Here is a 24,085-nt window from a genome sequence, read left to right on the forward strand (position 1 = left end):
AACCCTAATAAACCAGTGAAAGACTTAAAAAGACAGTGTTCCTTTGTCTACCTCTGTTTGCAACCGAGTTAGCTGATCTACCACAATATATACACCTATACTGTATATTCTATATGTATGTAGTATACCCTCTGTCCTTTCTCTCTTTTTTCTGTTGCCGTTATATATATATTTTTCCCTTTGTCTATATAGTACCGCCATATTTTGGAGGGCTGTACACAGATAGTCCCTGATACAGCTCACAATCTAATCTCCTTATCTTTCCTGCATGCTAGGGGCTATCACATAGGAAGTCAATAAGAATGAGATTGGAGTGTGGGAAGGAAGTTATTTTAAAGGGACACTGTCACCTGAATTTGGAGGGAACAATCTTCAGCCATGGAGGCGGGGTTTTTGGGTGTTTGATTCACCCTTTCCTTACCCGCTGGCTGCATGCTGGCTGCAATATTGGATTGAAGTTCATTCTCTGTCCTCCATAGTACACGCCTGCGCAAGGCAATCTTTCTTTTTTTCAGTCAAGATGGGGTGCAGAGTGTACATTAATGAGAAAAAAATAAACTTTTTTGAATTTGCCAAATGGCTGCAATGAAACAGACTGAAAAATGTAAAGGGGTTTGAATACTTTCAGTACCCACTGTAGATGTTGTTTCCCACCATCAAGCACTTCCAATAGGCAATGAGGCAATGATTAGAGATGAGCAAACTAATTCTAAACTAATCAGATTTGTCACAAATTTCATGAAATTTTTTTCTTCAGCTTTTCTTGCTATGACTAGAGCCCAAGTGACCGCTGTGGCCCAGGAAGACTGAAGACTGAAACAAAATCCAAGCAAAGACTGGAAGAGCCGCAGTGGCAAGGCAGGTGAGAGGTGGGCCTAGGACATAGTAACATAGTAACATAGTAACATAGTTAGTAAGGCCGAAAAAAGACATTTGTCCATCCAGTTCAGCCTATATTCCATCATAATAAATCCCCAGATCTACATCCTTCTACAGAACCTAATAATTGTATGATACAATATTGTTCTGCTCCAGGAAGACATCCAGGCCTCTGTTGAACCCCTCGGCTGAGTTCGCCATCACCACCTCCTCAGGCAAGCAATTCCAGATTCTCACTGCCCTAACAGTAAAGAATCCTCTTCTATGTTGGTGGAAAAACCTTCTCTCCTCCAGACGCAAAGAATGCTCCCTTGTGCCCGTCACCTTCCTTGGTATAAACAGATCCTCAGCGAGATATTTGTATTGTCCCCTTATATACTTATACATGGTTATTAGATCGCCCCTCAGTCGTCTTTTTTCTAGACTAAATAATCCTAATTTCACTAATCTATCTGGGTATTGTAGTTCTCCCATCCCCTTTATTAATTTTGTTGCCCTCCTTTGTACTCTCTCTAGTTCCATTATATCCTTCCTGAGCACCGGTGCCCAAAACTGGACACAGTACTCCATGTGCGGTCTAACTAGGGATTTGTACAGAGGCAGTATAATGCTCTCATCATGTGTATCCAGACCTCTTTTAATGCACCCCATGATCCTGTTTGCCTTGGCAGCTGCTGCCTGGCACTGGCTGCTCCAGGTAAGTTTATCATTAACTAGGATCCCCAGTTGAGTAGTGATTGGCAAAGCCCCCGATGTTCGGGATCGGCGGGTTCACTCGAGTTTTTCTGCAAAGTTCGAGTTCGAGCCCGGAGATGACGCGAACTTGCATCCGAACCGCTTGGATTTTACAAATATGGGATGGGGGGGCAGTTGCGTCCGGGAGACAGCGGGACTGAAGGACGCGACGCTGGGCAGGTAAGTATAATTATAATGTTTATTAGTAATTTTATGCTTTCTATACAGTTGCCCTGGACCCGAACTGGACCCGAACTGTAACACAGGTTTCCCATGGAAACCCGTGTTCGGGACCTTGTGACCGAACAAGTTTGGTACGGTCCCAAACTTTATTGTTCGGATTCGCCCATCCCTACAGGTAAGTATAATGTTTTATTCTTTTTTTAACCTCTTCTCACACATTTATTTATTGTGCTTTGGAGTCAGGAGAGACCTTACAGCATAATAAGACTTTTTTTTCTAGGCATTTTCAATTTTAGCCAAATCAATTCAGATCCAAATCAAATTTTTCACACAAATTGAACTTGAATCAAATTCTTAAAAGTTTGCTTATCTTTAGTCATGATTTAAGAAAATAAATTCCCAGCAGGTTCTGACTGCTGCTGTTATGGTATGCTGTTGTTGTACATTTCTCCCGTGTATTCTGGACTCCGCTTCCTTCACGTGGGTCTACAGCCCTCTTCCATGCTCCACATCAGGTTTTGCAGGTTGCCCAGAGAGGATCAGTGACATCTTCTCCCTAGACCTATTTAAGCCCATTTAGACACATGCCTGTGTTACATAGTTACATTGGGTGAAACAAGACCTGAGTCCATCAAGTTCAACCTTTCTCCAAAAATTGTATATTTTGTCACTAAATTATCTATAGCCCACAATGTTGTGTACTGAGGAAATCATCCAGCCCCTTTTTAAAAAGTTGTTCTAGTGTCTGCCATTAGTACCTCTTGTGGTCGTCATTCCACAGTCTGACTGGGTTCCATTTCATTCATCCTGCTGCTCCTGAGATTTCTGAGTGTACCAAGCCCACGCCACCTACACTCTTTTCTGCTTCCTGTTGTAAGATAGCGCTTACTGCTTGTGTTGGGGGACACTCGCTTGGCAACGGGATAAATGTAGTCATTCACGGTTTTTCCACATAAACAGTCTATTCTGGTTTATTCAGACATCATAAACTACACCCTAGGACATGTTGCACATCACAGGTCTACACGTAGTCCGTAGCACTTTACAGTATATGGCTTTAACTCGCAGTCACTAAACACACGACATTAGGTTGCAGGCACTACACATGCCATGGGTGACTCACAACAGTCCAGACTCTTCGAAGGTCGGTAGCTCCCCAATGCAGTGCCGTCACTGACTCTGCTCACACATGGCCTCTCCGTGCACTCTTCAGGGATCTGATACTACTCCCAGGAGCTCCCAAATCAAAAGTCTTTCAGTGCGCTATTCAGGGATGCGATCCTACTCCCAGGATCTCCCAACACACAAGTCTTCAGGTTCACGGCCTTTCAGTGCGCTATTCAGGGATCCGGTCCACACACAGGACATCCCAACACACAAGCCAACCAGGACCTATACACTCTCTATCACAGAGACCATGTGACCACACCATGGTCACATTATGTACTTGTAACCACTCCCATAGGTGGGAGGTGTGTGTGGTTAGCCAGACCCGCCTAGCTCTCTGGCTAACCCTGCAAGCCTTCCTTTTAACTACACAAATACCTGTGGGACTACAGTTCCCAGAACAACAACATTACTGGCTTACAGCGCAGACTCCCTCTGCAACACATACCGGCTATTTACAATCCTGCCGGTCACTGTTTCACCATCATAATCACAGATATATGCCTCCATGCGGATCTCAAGGACCACCTACAGCGCCCTCTAGATGTAACAGGGGTCACTGCATCACACTGTGTAAATGTGATCGACTGGACAGTCGCATTCCTAACCTTGAAGAAACCAATCGCATCATGTTCATTGTGTAATGTGTATTGTGTCCTGCATCTTTGTAAATATATTGAGATGTGGTTGTGTACAGTGTACAGTAGTATTATTTATAAGTAATGTATAGTGTAGAATGTTAAAATGTAAGATAGGTAGTATAGGTAGTGACATTAAGGTAAGTTAGGAGTTAATGTTTGAGACTAGCCATTAGTGGGACGGGCTTAGTGTTAGAGAAAGAGTCTGCTTCCTATAGATAGTCAGATAGGGTTTGTAGACTGAAGAGAGAAGTGCTGCTGTTGTGGTGATCCAGAGAAGAAAAGGTGACTTGAGTACATGGATAGCGAGATCCTGAAGTGACCTAGGAGACAGAGTGGCCTTCCAGAAAGGGGTCCTTGAATAGGACGACAAGTCACGAGAAACCCTGAGCTTGCAGAATACCGAAGGTAATGGACCTAAACAGGGCTTAGTTCACGGGACTAATGGGGGTCCCGAGCGGTAGATCCAGGGTCCCAGCAGTGGAAGAAATAGGATGCAAAACTGCTGAGTGAGTAGAGAGACTTGCTGAACAGGAATGTGGCGACGAGCTAGGTTGTGATGAAGTAGGGTTAAACAGTGTGCCTCACCGGCCCTTGAGTAGAATACAGAGGAAGGATATTGTGTGGTGAAAATAATTTGTACTGCAAAGGAAATGTCCATAAGACTTTGAACCTGCTATCCCTTTTACATAACCCTCACTAAGTTACCGTTCGGTAAAGACTCTGTTTTTGAATGGAAGTCTCCTTTTTTGAACTGTGGAGCATACATGCTTGGCGTGCCAACCCAATTGGCTATAAGTGGCCTGCATGGGCACAAAGCCCTAACTACACGAATACAAACACCCACCCAGGACCAACACTTTCATGTAGAACGCCAGGGCGTAAAAGGAGGAGACACGTGCCTCACCCACAGCTACGTGCCACATCTGAATCAGCGCCTGGGGTCCATGTGCTCTCCCGGACCTAGGCTCAGTTAATCCACCTAACCTAGTGAGCCTTAACAGCTGGAAGTTGAAGTTTTGCAACAACTGGAGATTCCTAAGCTTCATAGCATTGAAAAAGCGAGAACACAGCCATATTGTCCAGACCATCATGGGGGTCCTGACCCAAACTCAACAACCTCACCGGTATGTTTGACACTGTTTGCTTGGGGGTAGGATGCCCACGACCAAACTGGACATTATTGTATATACTTGGATCGTGTTTCATGGATGTATGAAAAACAAACTAATTATGTCAACTCTGCAGTACTGAGGAAATCCTGAAAACATGACCTGTTGAGTTGAGATACATATCCATTAAACACAGTGCTCTTTATCCTGGGCCAGTACTATCTATTAGACTCTGGGCAATGGCAATGTTAATGCTTACCTATAGCATACACAACATAGTCATTGGTCAGAACCTCCGTTTTGGTTGGGATGGGCCAACAATCCCATATGAATTGGGATTCCTGACTCTTCCTCAATGGGAGATCATGGATTGGAGACACATGTGGAGAAACTACTATTAGGTAATAGGATATTTCAAGTAAATTTCTCTTTTGGCCTATTTTTTTATTATGCTCTACATATGCACCAGATTTGCCATAAGCCTTATGTGCTCAGTGATAAGCATCAACTTAAAAACAGCAGGAAGCACAGCGTGGAATGCATGGACACATGATCAACAGCTGTTTCGCGGCAGTCAGGGCCTTCTTCCTGGTCCCTCAAAATCATCCCTATACACACTCATATATATTGCAGAATAGATCCTGTATATTTCCTGTGACACTTGTTTCTGACTAACTTTCGGCTTCTGAATCCAAAAGTGACCCCAGTTTTTCTCTATCACAGTTTTTTAAGCTACTGGTTACCCTCCCTTTGTCTCCAAAACCATACAAAATGTACCGTACATACAATGGAAAATAATGCAAAAAATGATTTGAATGTATTGTTTATTTAAAGCTATTTTGTTCATACAAAGGATATATTGTTATTGTAAGTCAAATTGTGTGCCAGTAGTAAAGTTAGGAAAAAAAATTGGGTCAGCAAACTGAATTAAAAAAAATAAATCTTTATTTCATTCTTTTAAAAAAATTAGTCCAGACAGATGATAAAATCATATAGCATTCTTATGCATTTCTGGCCCTAGCCCTTAGTCGTAGAATAAGTAAAGTTAGGTAGCAGTTAAGGTAAAAATGTATGCTTATAGCTTTTCCTCGAGTGTTCAATCTGTGTTTCCCCTGATGCTCCAAAAATAGCCATCACATGTACATCCCATCTACACTGATATCGTCCCTCCATGACCTTAAAATGCTGGTGAAATTGTTCACCTTGCTCATCACTGAGGGCATCAAGGTTTTTAACTATTCACCCCCTAAAGTCAGCACTTTGCAGAGCCTCCTTTTGCGGCAATTACAGCTGCAAGTCACTCTGGTTAAGTCTCTATGAACTTTACACATCTTGCCTACGGGATTTTTGCTCTTTCCTCAAGGCAAAACTGCTCATACAAGCTAGATGGTTTTCTCTGCTGAATAGCAATTTTCAAGTCTGACCACAGATTCATGATTGGCTTAAGGTCTGGGCTTTGACTAGGCCACTGCAAAACATTTACACATTTCCCCTTAAACCACTTGAGTGTTGCTTTAGCAGTATGCTTTGGGTCATTGTCTTGTTGGAAGGTGAATCTCCGTCCCAGTCTCAAATCAGTGACAGACTGGGACTGTTTTGTTCAAGAATATCCATGTATTTTGCACCATCTATCTTCCCCTGACTTGGACCATTTTCCCTGTTCCTGCTGCCGAAAAGCATCCCCACAGCATGATGCTACCACCATGTTTCACTGTGGGGATGGTGTTCTTAGAGTGATGAGCTGTGTTGGTTTGGCGCTAGACACTGCATTTACCTTGGTAGCCAAAAAGTTAAATTTTGGTCTCATCTGACCACAGCACCTTCCACCATACATTTGGGGAGTCAATCACATGTCTGTTGTGGTTGTGGACAGGGTTCCTTCCCTGTTCTCTCAGGGTTAATTTTTTATGGCCTCCTTTTGGTTTGGGGAGGGCTTGGGTAGTCCGTTTGCCTTCTCGTGTATGATCCGGTCCGTGATCTTGTTCTGTGCATTGCTTTGTGATTCCGTGCTTACTGTCTGTTTCTGGCTCTGACCTTCGGCTTGGTACTCTTACTAATCTCCTGTCTGCCCCGTTTGTACTGCACCGCTATCTCCGACTACCTGATCTTTTACTACGTCCTCACCACTCTCAGCGTCTAACTCTTTACTACTTCATCGACCTCCTGGCTTGATTTTGGCACATTCAGACTACTCTCCGGTTTCGCCGGTCACCACCGCTACTCGGCGTTTGGCTCCACCTCCGGCCCCTTCCCAGTGGTCACGTGTTTCAGTTCCTGCGCCCCGCAGGTAAGCTCACCGCAGCCCTCCCCTCTCACCCCCTGTCCTTCTATATATCTCATGCACAAACTCCTGCTGTAAGTCTGCAGCAGGGTTTTTGATAATGTCTTTTGGTGAACTCAAAATGAGCATTACAGTTTTTGTGTGTAAGTAAAAAATGTTTCTGCTCAATCTTCCATAAAGTCCATCTATATGGAGTGTACGGCTTATCGCGGAACTATGGACAGATACTCCAGTCTGTTCTTGGGAACTCTGCAACTCATTTGGGGTTACCTATGGTCCCTGTGCTGCCTCTCTGAATAATGCCCTCCATGCCCGGGCTGAGAGTTTTGGTGGGTGCCCCTCTCTTGGCAGGTTTGTTGTGGTACCATGTTCTTTCCATTTGATGATAATGGATTTGATGGTGCTCTAGGGGATCATGAGAGATTGGGATATTTTTTTTTAGAACCCAACCCTCATTTTTACTTCTCAACAACTTTGTCCTGACTTGTTTGGAGATCTCCTAGGTCTTCATGGTGTTGTTTTGTTAGTGATGTGGAGCGCCCGCTAGGGCCTAGGGGTACTCAGTACCGGGTCCGGTGGTCGGCAAAGGGGTAGTCACGGCGACAGCGACCCAGTCCGTTGCCCTGGGTGTCCAAGTTAAAGGGAAAGTCTTTAAAGGGGTTGTTTTGAAAAATAATGTTCGTGATGCCACCTGTGGTAGTCGTCAGGGATGACTGACGCTGCTTAAAGGGGTCCATTTGGGATGATGTTATTGCAACAGGGATGGTATGGCTTCCCACAGGTGAAGCTTAGTCCCCAGGGCTCCTGTTGTAGTACGCAAAGATGATAGATAGTGTGGTCCCAGAAAGAATTAGAGGACACAAGATTGCAGTCTGTTTACCTTTTCCTTGTAGTATGCAGCCACAGTCCAGGGTATCGGTAACAGATGATTGTGAGGTCCGGCCAGCCTGGAAGTGATTTGGAGTCCCCTTAACCAGGTGGGGTTGGAAGCTTTACTTACTGCGCTGTAGTGTGTGTCCCTTGCTGCCTGAGGCTTCACACAAGGTCCCCTCTCTCTTTCCTATATGTAGGACAGTACCCACATGGCAGGCAACCGGAGCCTTTTTACAGGTGTCTCTACTTGCGGTGACTCTGGGCTTATATGCTGCTGTGCCTTTGGGTGTAGTTGTGGACAGGCGACTTGAAATCCCCTGCCCTCTGGTTTCTGCTGTGGGGCATACAGTCCCACACAGCCTTGGACTCCCGGTATCCGGTTCTTGCGCTTCAGCGTGGAGGGAGCTCAGTCGCTGCTCCCTTCCAGCTCTTCACTTCTCCTGTGCTTCTTCTCCCCTCACACGTTCCTACAGACTGCACTCTGTCAGGAGCTGCAGAACCTCAAGTCTGCACGGCTCCAGCTCTGACTAACTCTGACTCACTCTCTAACTCCTACTACAGCCAGAATATATATCTAGGGGAGCTACCCCTAAAGTCTGGATCTCCCCCTTCTGGCCTGGAGTCAGAACATGTTGCATGCATGTGCTACCTGTTAAAGGGATCCTTGTCGCTTCCAGGCATGGCATCACCCTTCCCGAAAGGAAGGCAGCACCACTGTAACAACCGACTTCCTGGGGTGTTACAGGTGCATCTTGCTCAACGATCTCAATGCAGCCTCTATGGCCTTTCAAAAAGTGTGTATACACTGACAGACCATGTGACACTTAGATAGCACGCAGGTGGATGTCCTGTCACTAAGCATAATAATAATAATAATACATATGCACATGGCAATTTTTAGTTACTTCATTCCAGAAATTTGATTTATGCCTATATTTTTCTCACTTCACTTCAAAAACTTAGACTGTTTAGTGCTGATGAATCACACGCAAATCGGTTTACAAAAATATTTCAACACAGGTTATAATGTAGCAAAATAAATAAAAAGCCAAAGGGGGTGAATACTTTCACAAGCCACTGTATATTTATTTTTCTTGTTATATTCTGAAGTTTTCACTTCACAAAAGTAATAGTCACTAGACTGATCTCTTGGTTCTCCCTAAAACATAGGTATACCAAATGGCATGCTATCGCGTGTTCCCCTCGCCCACATCCGTAAACTCTCGATACACTGCTTGTACACCTTGTTGGGGACCCAAGGTATATCACGATCATCAAATTTTACTTTGAAATGTGCAAAATAGGCTTGCTTGGCAAATGTGTTGATATTCGTCATTTGACTGGGAATGGTGAAACTGCCACAAATATCAGCCAGAACGTCTCCTTATATGTTACCAATCTTCATATCCACTACAACTCTCCATGGCCTTGCTTCAGGTCATGTTCATGTACATTTGTCTAAAGTCCACTTTAAGGGAGGATATTAGCGAAGGGAATGAGGATGTCGAGTCCATATGGGTCGAAATTCATGGAGGGAAAAATGGTAACAAAATTCTCATTGGGGTCTGTTACAAACCCCCAAATATAACAGAAATCATGGAAAGTCTACTTCTAAAGCAGATAGATGAAGCTGCAACCCATAATGAGGTCCTGGTTATGGGGGACTTTAACTACCCGGATATTAACTGGGAAACAGAAACCTGTGAAACCCATAAAGGCAACAGGTTTCTGCTAATAACCAAGAAAAATTATCTTTCACAATTGGTGCAGAATCCAACCAGAGGAGAAGCACTTTTAGACCTAATACTATCTAATAGACCTGACAGAATAGCAAATCTGCAGGTAGTCGGGCATCTAGGAAATAGCGACCACAATATTGTACAGTTTCACCTGTCTTTCACTAGGGGGACTTGTCAGGGAGTCACAAAAACACTGAACTTTAGGAAGGCAAAGTTTGACCAGCTTAGAGATGCCCTGAATCTGGTAGACTGGGACAATATCCTCAGAAATAAGAATTCAGCTAATAAATGGAAAATGTTTAAGAATATCCTAAATAGGCACTGTAAGCGGTTTATACCTTGTGGGAATAAAAGGACTAGAAAAAGGAAAAACCCAATGTGGCTAAACAAAGAAGTAAGACAGGCAATTAACAGTAAAAAGAAAGCATTTGCACTATTAAAGCAGGATGGCACCATTGAAGCTCTAAAAAACTATAGGGAGAAAAATACTTTATCTAAAAAACTAATTAAAGCTGCCAAAAAGGAAACAGAGAAGCACATTGCTAAGGAGAGTAAAACTAATCCCAAACTGTTCTTCAACTATATCAATAGTAAAAGAATAAAAACTGAAAATGTAGGCCCCTTAAAAAATAGTGAGGAAAGAATGGTTGTAGATGACGAGGAAAAAGCTAACATATTAAATACCTTCTTCTCCACGGTATTCACGGTGGAAAATGAAATGCTAGGTGAAATCCCAAGAAACAATGAAAACCCTATATTAAGGGTCACCAATCTAACCCAAGAAGAGGTGCGAAACCGGCTAAATAAGATTAAAATAGATAAATCTCCGGGTCCGGATGGCATACACCCACGAGTACTAAGAGAACTAAGTAATGTAATAGATAAACCATTATTTCTTATTTTTAGGGACTCTATAGCGACAGGGTCTGTTCCGCAGGACTGGCGCATAGCAAATATGGTGCCAATATTCAAAAAGGGCTCTAAAAGTGAACCTGGAAATTATAGGCCAGTAAGTCTAACCTCTATTGCTGGTAAAATATTTTAAGGGTTTCTGAGGGATGTTATTCTGGATTATCTCAATGAGAATAACTGTTTAACTCCATATCAGCATGGGTTTATGAGAAATCGCTCCTGTCAAACCAATCTAATCAGTTTTTATGAAGAGGTAAGCTATAGGCTGGACCACGGTGAGTCATTGGACGTGGTATATCTCGATTTTTCCAAAGCGTTTGATACCGTGCCGCACAAGAGGTTGGTGCACAAAATGAGAATGCTTGGTCTGGGGGAAAATGTGTGTAAATGGGTTAGTAACTGGCTTAGTGATAGAAAGCAGAGGGTGATTATAAATGGTATAGTCTCTAACTGGGTCGCTGTGACCAGTGGGGTACCGCAGGGGTCAGTATTGGGACCTGTTCTCTTCAACATATTCATTAATGATCTGGTAGAAGGTTTACACAGTAAAATATCGATATTTGCAGATGATACAAAACTATGTAAAGCAGTTAATACAAGAGAAGATAGTATTCTGCTACAGATGGATCTGGATAAGTTGGAAACTTGGGCTGAAAGGTGGCAGATGAGGTTTAACAATGATAAATGTAAGGTTATACACATGGGAAGAAGGAATCAATATCACCATTACACACTGGACGGGAAACCACTGGGTAAATCTGACAGGGAGAAGGACTTGGGGATCCTAGTTAATGATAAACTTACCTGGAGCAGCCAGTGCCAGGCAGCAGCTGCCAAGGCAAACAGGATCATGGGGTGCATTAAAAGAGGTCTGGATACACATGATGAGAGCATTATACTGCCTCTGTACAAATCCCTAGTTAGACCGCACATGGAGTACTGTGTCCAGTTTTGGGCACCGGTGCTCAGGAAGGATATAATGGAACTAGAGAGAGTACAAAGGAGGGCAACACAATTAATAAAGGGGATGGGAGAACTACAATACCCAGATAGATTAGCGAAATTAGGATTATTTAGTCTAGAAAAAAGACGACTGAGGGGCGATCTAATAACCATGTATAAGTATATAAGGGGACAATACAAATATCTCGCTGAGGATCTGTTTATACCAAGGAAGGTGATGGGCACAAGGGGGCATTCTTTGCGTCTGGAGGAGAGAAGGTTTTTCCACCAACATAGAAGAGGATTCTTTACTGTTAGGGCAGTGAGAATCTGGAATTGCTTGCCTGAGGAGGTGGTGATGGCGAACTCAGTCGAAGGGTTCAAGAGAGGCCTGGATGTCTTCCTGGAGCAGAACAATATTGTATCATACAATTATTAGGTTCTGTAGAAGGACGTAGATCTGGGGATTTATTATGATGGAATATAGGCTGAACTGGATGGACAAATGTCTTTTTTCGGCCTTACTAACTATGTTACTATGTTACTATTTATTCAGGATTGTTCTAATACTATCTATTAATAATCTTTCCTGATTACCCACCACAGGGCCCATCATCCAGGAGCTTCAGTGTTTTATTATGGCTTTCCATACATTGGATGCATTAAAAGGTAATAAAAGTCCAAAAACATTTTGCCAGTCTATCCTGTAACTACTCAGTCTCAGGGCCGGATTTAAGAGGTGGGTGGCCCGGGGCCCATTTTGGAGGGAGGACCATTTTTAAAGGTGTTGCAATATGTAATGCAAAAACACAGAACGTAAGTTTAGTTACAAAAATCATTTACGCAGAGTAATTCAGGTAAAATCATTCATTTTTTACAATTCAGGCACTTTCCTTGATTTTCGTGCTGCAAAATCCCTAATGATGTCACTAAAGTCCAATTCACGCAGTATATCGGACTCGATGCTCATGATAGCCTAATTTACAAGTCGTTCCTGCTTCGTGGATGTCCTTAATCGGTTTTCAACTAATTTGAGTTTTGAGAAGGAACGCTCACCACTGCAGTTTGTTACCATCAAAGTTAGATATATCCTTAGAGCTATCTCAATATTTGGGAAAGTGTCCTGCACACCCTTTTCCATGATAAGCTTGTACATGAAAAGTTTAGTGCTGATATCTTTTGGCTCCTCGTCTGTGAATAAATTGGCAAATGTTACAAACTGACACAGTTCATCGATAAATGTAATGTCCAAGTCACCTGAATAAGACCTGACGAGATGCTCTGCTGTGGCCTTAAGCTCGTCTGAAGACAGTTCTTTCAGATGGCTTAAAAAGCTAAATTTGCTTGATATATCTTTATATGCTTGAAGACGTTGGTCAAGAGAAGCGATAAACTGATCAGTGATAGGCAAGAAAGTTTCTGTTCTGTATCTCCGCGGTGGAGAATCCTCTTCTCGCGCCGACATCGTGGCTCCATCTCCTTCCTCGAAAGTAGCTGAACAAACTCTCATCTGATCTAATCCGAGGGAGCGATCATATAGCTGAATAGGTAGCGGCTCGAAACTTCTGTTGGGATCGGAGAAGGCTGCTGCATGCCATTAGCTAAGCATTAGGTACAGGGAGGGTACTAAGGAGGGACGCAGGTCAGGTGCCATGACTCTGCCGCTCTGCTCCAGCCACTGAGATGTAGGACCGTAGCCAGGTCCCTACGCTTTCAATAGTTTCTCTTTTGTTAAATGATCCTTAACATTAGAAATGGTTCACAGCAAAGAGATGTGTATTTTACATGTTTTGAAATATTTATCCCTATATTGGTGGGAGGCCCCCGCCTGGTGGGTGGCCCAGGGCCCGGGCCCCTTGGGCCCACCCCTAAATCCGGGCCTGCTCAGTCTAAACATGTGGAATACAGGAGGCATGAAAGTGTTAAGGTACTGTCACACTAGACGATATCGCTAGCGATCCGTGACGTTGCAGCGTCCTCGCTAGCGATATCGTCCAGTGTGACAGGCAGCAGCGATCAGGCCCCTGCTGGGAGATCGCTGGTCGGGGAAGAAAGTCCAGAACTTTATTTCGTCGCTGGACTCCCCGTAGACATCGCTGAATCGGCGTGTGTGACACCGATTCAGCGATGTCTTTGCTGGTAACCAGGGTAAACATCGGGTAACTAAGCGCAGGGCCGCGCTTAGTAACCCGATGTTTACCCTGGTTACCATCCTAAAAGTAAAAAAACAAACAGTACATACTTACCTACAGCCGTCTGTCCTCTAGCGCTGTGCTCTGCTCTCCTCCTGCTCTGGCTGTGAGCGTCGGTCAGCCGGAAAGCAGAGCGGTGACGTCACCGCTCTGCTTTCTGGCTGCCCGGCGCTCACAGCCAGACCAGAGAAGCAGAGCGCCGAGGACAGACAGCAGAAGGTAAGTATGTAGCGTTTGTTTTTTTACTTTTTAGGATGGTAACCAGGGTAAACATCGGGTTACTAAGCGCGGCCCTGCGCTTAGTTACCCGATGTTTACCCTGGTTACCGGGGACCTCGGATCGTTGGTCGCTGGAGAGCTGTCTGTGTGACAGCTCTCCAGCGACCAAACAGCGACGCTGCAGTGATCCGGATCGTTGTCGGTATCGCTGCATCGTCGCTATGTGTGACGGTACCTTTAGTGTATTCCATCTTTTTGCCATGAATGTTCTCTAGGTGGGAAAACAACTTGCCTAGGTTTAAGAAACAACTCCTGTGTAAATATTTGCCATGGAGTGAAGCCATCTTGTATCATGTCACCTGATTTTTTATTTTTCCACATAAATTTACTAGCGGTGTGGAACATCATCTGAAGAGTATAATTAAACTATTATCTAGCTGTCTATCTATCTATCTATCTATCTATCTATCTATCTATCTATCTATCTATCTATCTATCTATCTATCATCTATTATCTATCTATCTATCTATCTATCTGTCTGTCTATCTATCTATCTATCTATCTATCTATCTATCTATCTATCTATCTATCTATCTATCTATCTATCCATTATCTAGCTATCTATTATCTATCTAATATCTATCTATCTATCTATCTATCTATTATGTATCTATCTATCTATCTATCTATCTATCTATCTATCTATCTTTCTATTATCTATCTATCTATTATCTATCTATCTATCTAAAATAGGGGGCAGCACTCCAATGTCAGATGGTGAGAAAACAGATTTTTATCAGCATATGGACTGATTAAAATCTGTTTTCTCCCCATCTGACATAAGGGTGCTGTGCCCATTTTTTTGATTTGTAAATAAACTGCTTTTGATGATAACCATGGGGACTTCACACCCATTTTTGCCTGAAAAGCGCTGTCTTTCGTTCTTATTTTTTTCCTTTCTCTATATTTGGCTGAGCACTTTCAGATGATTTTTTATTATACGGTCGTATGACCTTAGCCTTAAGGTACCGTCACACTCAGCAACTTTCCAACGATCCTGACCAGCGATACGACCTGGCCGTGATCGTGGGAAAGTCCTTGGGTGGTCGCTGGAGAGCTGTCACACAGACAGCTCTCCAGCGAACAATGATGCTGAAGTCCCCGGGTAACCAGGGTAAACATCGGGTTACTAAGCACAGGGCCGCGCTTAGTAACCCGATGTTTACCCTGGTTACCAATGTAAATGTAAAAAAAAAAAAAAACATATACTCACATTCCGGTGTCTGTCACGTCCCCGGCGTCCGCTCCCCTGCACTCCTCCTGCATCCTGTGTAAGCGCTGGCCGTAAAGCAGAGCGGTGACGTCACCGCTGTGCTCTGCTTTACGGTCGGCCGGCGCTGACACAGGATGCAGGAGGAGTGCAGGGAAGCTGATGCCGGGGGACGTGACAGGCACCGGAATGTGAGTGTGAAGGAACAAATTATGAAAGATTCTCCATTTTGTGCTTTGACTCCATTTTGTTGTTGGTTAAAGATAAATTCTGTTATTTACTTAGGTAGAAGGTTACAGCTGCTATTAAATAACTCTGTCCCGTTTCTCACGAAGATAACATTTTGTTATTCAGCTAGTCTATGGTTCATAATTGGTATAAAGACCTTGAGTATTCTAAGGGTACCGTCACACTATACGATTTACCTACGATCACGACCAGCGATATGACCTGGCCGTGATCGTAGGTAAATCGTAGTGTGGTCGCTGGGGAGCTGTCACACAGACAGCTCTCCAGCAACCAACGATGCCGAGGTCCCTGGGTAACCAGGGTAAACATCGGGTAACTAAGCGCGGTCCTGCGCTTAGTTACCCGATGTTTACCCTGGTTACAAGCGAACGCATCGCTGGATCGCATCGCTAGATCGCTAGATCGGTGTCACACACACCGATCTAGCGATGACAGCGGGAGATCCAGCGATGAAAGAAAGTTCTAAACGATCTGCTACGACGTACGATTCTCAGCAGGATCCCTGATCGCTGCTGCGTGTCAGACACAGCGATATCGTAACGATATCGCTGGAACGTCACGAATCGTACCGTCGTAGCGATCGAAATGTTATAGTGTGACGGTACCCTAACTCGAGTGAGCCAGATAAGAGACTCGTGGGGGTATCGCTATACAAGACTGAGGCATCTGTTAATATGTTTTTCTATGCCAAAAAGACATTACCACATCTGTAGTTTCCATTTTTCCTGGATCCTCATGGGTTAAGTTTTTCCTGCATTCTTATAGGTTAAGAATTGTGAGCGTATTCTTATGCTGATTGGTTGAAGTATAATTTCTATGACTATGAAAACTCATACACAATAAACGGGGGCCCAGAGATCTGCTCGATCCCCCACACAGAGGCACGAGTCTCCGTCTGGTCATTTTCAGTTGCCGGCAACGCACTTTAGATTAATTTGGAAATCACTGAGTCAACCGTGAAGGATCACTTTAGATCCTCCCTCAACAGCTTGGCGCCCAACGTGGGGACCCAAACAGGAACGCCTCTGCCCCCCGGAGGACAAGACAAAGGACCCTCGGAGCGGACACAGGCACTGGAAAATTGGGACTGATCATCCCCCACAACAACCACGGTAAGTTGGCAGTTATACTGTCCAGACTGACCGTTTGGTGTGGTTTTCCTGTGTTTGTTGCTGCAAAGAGGATCTGAGGTTTGTCCCCGATGGTGGGTGATTTTTGGGTGGAATCATATAGAGGTGTAGTTCCGTTGGGAGCCCAGTGCTCGAACCGTACTTTATAAGGGACGGACACCCCGGATTGACCAGTGATGTAATTCTCTTTATAGTCAAAATATCCTGAATTCCTGATCATCGTTAGAATCAGGCGCGGTGAGGTGATCGAAGATTGGGTAGGATACGTAACTCAGGAATATATAGAAGTATACAGTATATATATTCAGAGGTATTCGGAGGGAATGTCTAAGACGCCCTCCTCCTTTCACTGAGTACCGCGTTTTTGGGTTGTCCCAGCGGGGGACAGGTAAACCTAGTGGAATAGACTATATACAGCCGCTCTGGTACTATGCACGACAAAGTAAGGATATTTAGCTCTAAAGGAGAATCATGTTTCCATGGAAGTAAGAGAAGACTTTGAATTTGTGTGTTGAATCTGATACTGTTAGCCCAAAGATGAGGAAAATATTCTCAATCATTGGTTTTTCTAAGGTGTTCTGGCATATGAATTGTGTGATGAAGGTTTTGTAGAAATGAATTAAGTCTGAGAACTGCTGTATTCTGTTTCTGTGTATAGATTTCCAAAATATCCAATGGGAGGGGTCAAACATCTGCGCTGTGTCTTTCTGCTTTCTGTGCTGAGGAATGCTGTAAATTCTTATCTCTGTGTCTCTGGTATGGAGGGGGCACAATGCCGCGTCCTCTCTGAATTTTCTATCCTTGTGTAGTGTGTGCAATAGTACAATATTGTATTGAATTAGAAAGAAATATTGTAAGTTTAAAGTAAAAAAAAAAATAAAAAATGGCGCCTAGTTTTAGAAGGAAACTTGAAAGAGATGGTTATCAGTGTGATTGAAAGATTGGTAAAAGATTCACCTGCTTCAAGTTGAGTGGTTGATATATAGCAAATTAAGGATTAACAGAGAAAGTGAATTCGGATTTGTTTTTGTTACGTTGAAAAAAGGAAAGTTGTCTATTACTATGACAAAAAGTGGATGTTTGTGGTGCAAGAAGGAACTGAGAAAGTGATTGAGGGTAATGTGTTAGAAAGACAAATAATTAAAAATAATAATCTGAAACAGGGGGGCTCCCTGCTAGATGATAAGGTCCCTCCCCAGGAAATCAAGCCTCTTCTCCCGACTGTAAGCTTTGTGCCCCTTAACCCCAAAGCTCCAATATATCCTGGGTTGCCAAAACTTAGTGCGCCCCCACCCTATGATCCTGCCGGGTGGATTTGTGATGTATGCAGAGTTACTAATTCTCAGTGGAGACAGGTCTGTTACAATTGTGAAGGAAGAAGACCCGGAGTTGTAGCCCCCACCTTTCCCTTGGTAAACGCTGACAGGTTATCAGCCAGAAACATCCCCCATGGCCTTCTATAGACAAATAGCAGCGAATCGAGAGATTTATTCCACTCCAGACGATGCATTAAAAGTAGTACAAAGTTTCCAGAAGAACTTAACCCATTCTGTATCAGCAGCTGCGCTCTCTAGCCCCCACCGCTCTCAGCCCCCTTCCCCACAGCTGCAAGGACACAGCTCCCAGCTCCGTTCCTTATCAGTGGCCCAAGAAGAAGACTTCAGCTCCAGCCCCCCTCCCCTACACAAATCCAGTCTCATACTCCAATATTCATTTTAACCCTGTGTCTGGAAATCTCCCTCGCCATGTTAATTCTCAGACCAAGACAAGACAGATGGACTTGTAAACATTGCGGTCAGACAAACCCAGACTGGAGAAATACTTGTATAATCTGTGCTGCAACCCAACCTAAGTGAATTACGCTGAATCCTGTCCAGACAAGATCACATGTAGTGACATAAGAAGCTGACACAGGATTGTGGTTGGTGGGTAGTGGGGGCATTAACTTTTGAGAGTAAGCTGACAGTAATCCTTTTGGGAAGGAGCTGTAGACCAGCATGTCATGTCACCCCCACCACCAGAGAACCAACCACATCAGGTAGTGTAGGACAGATACAGGAGTATTATCCCTGGAAGCCCTCTGACTAGGTAGCTACGCTAAAATAATTGGCTGACCCTGAGAACAAACCTTTCCCATTTTACAGACAAAGACAATATGATGGATGTATAAGTGCACCTGAGCAGACCTAGAGAGTTGGTGAGCCAAGATGATGGTCAGATGGTCCTTACGTTATATAACCCCTATGCAGATGAGCATAATGAGATGTGTATCTTACATGTCCTTTCCCGATCAGTTTGCAAAAAAAAAAATATATGGGCGAGTGTCTTTAACCCTGTCAGTTAGAATATCCCTATGTCACGTTGCTTCAGTATGTGGGACATCTTTTGTTATGTGCACAGAGAGAGCAGGAAGCCATTGTTGCCACTGTTAGTTTCCTCAAGTATCTTGCAGATCTGAACTGTCGGGTTTCGGCCTCGAAACTTCGGTTCTGCCTTGGTCAAGTGATATTTTTGGGTCACTGTCTCCTTCAGGGTGCCAGACACCTCACAGAAGGAAGAAAAATAGCCGTCAGCTCCCTTCCTTTCCCAAAAGATGAGACTGCACTCCAGCGTTTTCTTGGATTATGTTCTTATTGTTGTCAGTGGATACCGGACGCATCCCGCATAATGCTACCTCTCTACAAAGCCTTGAAAGACGGTTCAGGATATGATGATTTTGGCAGATTCCGCACAGGATACGCTGTTACTACGGAAGACACTGTAGTGCCCGGAGCTGCACTCCCTCCCTCCCTCACTGTCAGCACAAGAAGCAGAATTTCAGGCTCTGTCTACTGCATGTGTTCTGGCCAAAGACAGGCGGGCTAATATACACGGACTCACAGTATGCATTTGGTATTGCTCATGATTTCGGAGCCCTATGGGCCAATCGAGGGTTTGTTACTACTGCCGGGACTCCAGTGAAGAATGCTGAAGCTGTTAAAACCCTTATGGACTCAATCAAATTACCTACCCAGGTGGCCATTATCAAAGTTAAGGAGCATGGTACTATGGAACAGTCCACAGACTGTTGGTAACACCTTTGCGGATATGCAAGCAAAAGCTGCTGCTCTTCTACCCGTTGAACCGCCCATACCAACTATGGTGACCACACGCTCTCAGCGTAAACAGTTACAAGAAACAGTGACTCTACAGGAACCTGATGATCTATGCCAGACTGAGGTTTTCTGCCGGACCCCGCGAGACCGCTTAATGACGATGCAGAGAATGTTTCCAAAGGAAGAAGTGAAGCAGTGGAAGTTGATGGAGCACGTATGGACAATGGTTTCTGGAAAAAGGACCAACTTGTGTGTCTCCCTAAGCGGATGTACCCCGCTATTGCCACGTGGGCGCATGGGCCCACACATCGAGGTATCTGTCAGACCTGCAATCCCGGTCAACTTCAACGTGTAACCCCGAAGCACCTTGCTAAGCCCGACTATCCTTTCCAAAGGCTCCAGGTGGACCTCATCACGTTGCCTAAGTCTGAAGGTATGAATATTGTCTGGTGGTTGTCGATATGTTCTCCAATTGACCAGAAGCATTCCCCGTTACCAACGTAACTGCAAAGATCACAGCAAAGAAACTGGTGATGAAAGTTATATGCAGATATGGTGTTCCAGAAGTTGTTGAAAGTGACCAAGACCCGGACTTTCCTTCTCATGTGTATCAGGAGGTTCTGACAATGCTTGGATCCACTGTAGCCGTCCATATTCCGTACCATCCACAATCTAGTGGGAAAGTTAAGAGGCTGAATGGCACATTGAAGGGACAATTGACCAAAATGATACAGGAGACTACGGCTCCATGGCCAGGGCTCTTATATATTCGTACTACCCCTATTGCAAAACATGGCCTGTCCCCATATGAGATATTGTTTGGTGCTAGGTTCTCAGTTGTAAATTTTCAGTCTCAGTAGTTGTCAGAAGAAACTGACCGTGCTGTTCAATATGTTATTCAGTTTAGTAGAAATGTTGCTAACACCCATGTTTTAGTTTCTTCTTCCCTTCCAGATTCAGCAGAAACCGATATTGGTCACAATTTGAAGCCTGGTGGTTTTATGGTCGTGAAAAGCTATGTCAGAAAACACGGACTAGAACCCTTGTATGATGGTCCCTACCAAGTCCTCCTCATTATTCCTATGTCAGTAAAGCTGGAAGGAAGACCGACGTGGATCCACGTATCGCACTGCAAGCTGGTCAAACAGACTAGTAGCAAATAAGGGGACATGATGTTTTGGTTTTTCGTATTTCCATTTAATAATATTGATAACCGAATGGGACAGCCTAAATTCCACAACATCCTTGAATAATAAGTTTGTACAATATCATGAAAGATTAATAGTACAGATGGGTATAGCCAATAAAATTGTCAGTTCTATTTTCATTTACCCTATGATTACACAAATGTGGGATAAATTGCTTAGGGCCACAGATTATCCAGATGATCAAATTTGGGGATATATTGGATATACTTAATACCACTGCCTGTGTTATGAATCTGTTGAAGGGTTTAAAGCCCACTGATTGCTCAGATTATGTCCCACTAATTCATGAAGCACCTAAACTAAAGGTCCCAGGGGGGATAACCGTATTAGCTGATAATTATACCTGCTATAATACCCACGACACTACAGGTACACCAGTAGGGGTCTTCGAGACAGGTTTCTGCAACAAGAACAGTTCCCTGGATACTGACTTGCTAGCTAATCATACACAGTATATGTACGACATTTATTGGTTATGTGGAGATGGTAAGCTCCGTCCTAGGTTGCCTAATGCCTGGACAGGTCAATGTACCCTTGTTAAACTAGCTATGCAGTTCAAGATTTTACCTTGGGATCCGGAGACACCTGATGAATATACCAGAAGGAGGAGAAGTCTCGATCAGCTCCATATGAGTTATGAAGAAAATCCATTGATATATGTCGATGGCATTGGAGTGCCAAGGGGGGTGCCTGACCAATTTAAAGCCCAGAACTAGATCTACAGTATGCTAGCTTTGCTTCTATAATCCCACAGGTGCAGATTAATAAAAATGTTGATGGGATCAATTACATATATTACAGTGAACAAAGGTTTGTCAATTTTACCTGTGATGCTTTCCAAGGTATAGTTGAGGAGTTGAGCCCTAACACTAGAATGACCCTCCAAAACCGAGTAGCCATTGATATGATCTTAGCTGAGAAAGGAGGAGTCTGTGGGATGGTGGGAGAGGAATGTTGTACCTATATCCCTCAGAACTCTGGGGTAAATGGAAAGACCATGATAGCCCTTAAAACGATAAATGGGTTAGCAGCAGAATTAAAAACTAATGTTGGAGTAGACACATCTTTCTTTTCCGGTTGGTTGGGTGGGCTCAAAGGATTCCTCCAACAAGCTTGTCTGGTACTGATTGCCCTTCTTGTAGTTAGATCGATAATCCTCTGTTGTGTTATTCCCCTGTATAAAAAGGTTATCACTGAGGCAACTCCGACTGGCACCTTCCTCAACCAAGAAGTAGACTCACCAGAGTGCGATGGCACTGATCCAGGGGAGATCCCCAAGTACGTCCCCCTCAAGAAGTTAGACAATACCCTTTACTCTCAGATGATGCTAAGAGATTTAGTTTAGGGACAGTGGGAGAACTCCATGTGAAGCTAGTGAAGGGTTCAGCTACCTGGAGGCCTCTCACAAGGGGAGAGTTTCTGAGGTGTCTGGATGAAGAAATCCACCTCCCCTTTCCCCATCACATGGACAGTCTCGAAGGATCTTTCTTTTTAGGGAAAAACTTAGTGTTTAGTCAAGGTGAAAATATATATCTTTATACTCTTTTGTACTTTTATATATTCTTATGCTGTGAAACAAGTTTTTCCCCTTATGTTTGCTAATGCAAATTTAACTGTATTTAAGATGGCTGCCAGTATTCACATAAGTTAGAAGATATTCAAAGACTCAGAGATTAATATGATAGAGACAATGACCGTAATAAGGACAGTTGGTGGGCAGACACCTTCTCCTTTCTTAATCCAGCCAATTGGTTTGAGGGACTTGCGGCTGGATAGCTGGAATCTTACAAAGTTTGTTACATATCACTGCCTTTATCCTTGTCATGTATGTAATACTAAAACTTGTTTTTTTGGTGTATTTCTGTATGTATTAGGAAATTCTGCACTAAGACAACTAATGATGAAACCAAAAGCGTTGCCACCCCTGCTCTCTACACCAATTTCACAAAGTTACCTGATGAAGATGTTGAAGCCAAGCGCATGGCTATCTTCAAAAGATACCCACCACCGTTATCAACAATTGTAATTCATAAACTCTAGTATACAGGGGGGACGGGTACGCCGCAACAGCCATGGCTGGTAACATGGCACCAGTCATGTGAAGACAAGTACCCCTCGAGCTTATAGCTTGGGATAGTACCTCTGATGCTGGACATTAGTTAACAAAATTTATCTAGGGGGGAATGTGAAGGAACAAATTATGAAAGATTCTCCATTTTGTGCTTTGACTCCATTTTGTTGTTGGTTAAAGATAAATTCTGTTATTTACTTAGGTAGAAGGTTACAGCTGCTATTAAATAACTCTGTCCCGTTTCTCACGAAGATAAAATGTTGTTATTCAGCTAGTCTATGGTTCATAATTGGTATAAAGACCTTGAGTATTCTAACTCGAGTGAGCCAGATAAGAGACTCGTGGGGGTATCGCTATACAAGACTGAGGCATCTGTTAATATGTTTTTCTATGCCAAAAAGACATGACTATATCTGTAGTTTCCATTTTTCCTGTATCCTCATGGGTTAAGTTTTTCCTGTATTCTTATAGGTTAAGAACTGTGAACGTGTTCTTATGCTGATTGGTTGAAGTATAATTTCTATGACTATGAAAAGTCAGACAATAAACAGGGGCCCAGAGATCTGCTCGATCCCCCACACAGAGGCACGAGTCTCCGTCTGGTCATTTTCAGTTGCCGGCAACGCCCTGTAGATTAATCTGGAAATCACTGAGTCAACCGTGAAGGATCACTTTAGATCCTCCCTCAACATGAGTATGTGTTGGTTTTTTTTTACATTTACAATGGTAACCAGGGTAAACATCGGGTTACTGAGCGCGGCCCTGCGCTTAGTAACCCGATGTTTACCCTGGTTACAAGTGAAGACATCGCTGGATCGGGGTCACACACGCCGATTCAGCGATGTCAGCGGGTGATCCAGTGACAAAATAAGGTGCTGGCCTTCTAGCTCCGAACAGCGATGTCACAGCAGGATCCTGGTCGCTGCTGCGTGTCAAACACAACGATATCGCTATCCAGGACGCTGCAACGTCGTTCTCGATCTAAAGTTGTTCAGTGTGAAGGTACCTTTAGGTTGTTTTTTAATTAGTGCTGGACTCTACCTGCCCTTTATAGTTGTAGGTCTTGGCTTAGGACAGGTATGTCTGATAAAAGTAAGGGTTGCATCAAAAAAGGTATTCCTACTAGATGGAGGAGGGCGGTAATGTCACGATGGGGGGCAGTCTTTGCAGCTTTGAGAATCTCTCCCCC

At 43.8% G+C, this 24,085-nt stretch overlaps 1 long non-coding RNA gene across 1 annotated transcript; it reads left to right on the forward strand.

Annotated features, from left to right (window-relative positions):
• The first annotated feature begins 3,845 nt into the window (after positions 1-3,845).
• Positions 3,846-23,574, forward strand: LOC138677061 (uncharacterized). The gene is made up of 3 exons (XR_011320856.1): positions 3,846-4,010; positions 12,068-12,130; positions 20,572-23,574. It is a non-coding gene; the product is annotated as an uncharacterized lncRNA (long non-coding RNA).
• The last annotated feature ends 511 nt before the right edge of the window (positions 23,575-24,085 follow it).

This window comes from Ranitomeya imitator, chromosome 4 (genome assembly GCF_032444005.1).
Source record: "Ranitomeya imitator isolate aRanImi1 chromosome 4, aRanImi1.pri, whole genome shotgun sequence".
Lineage (NCBI taxonomy): Eukaryota > Metazoa > Chordata > Amphibia > Anura > Dendrobatidae > Ranitomeya > Ranitomeya imitator.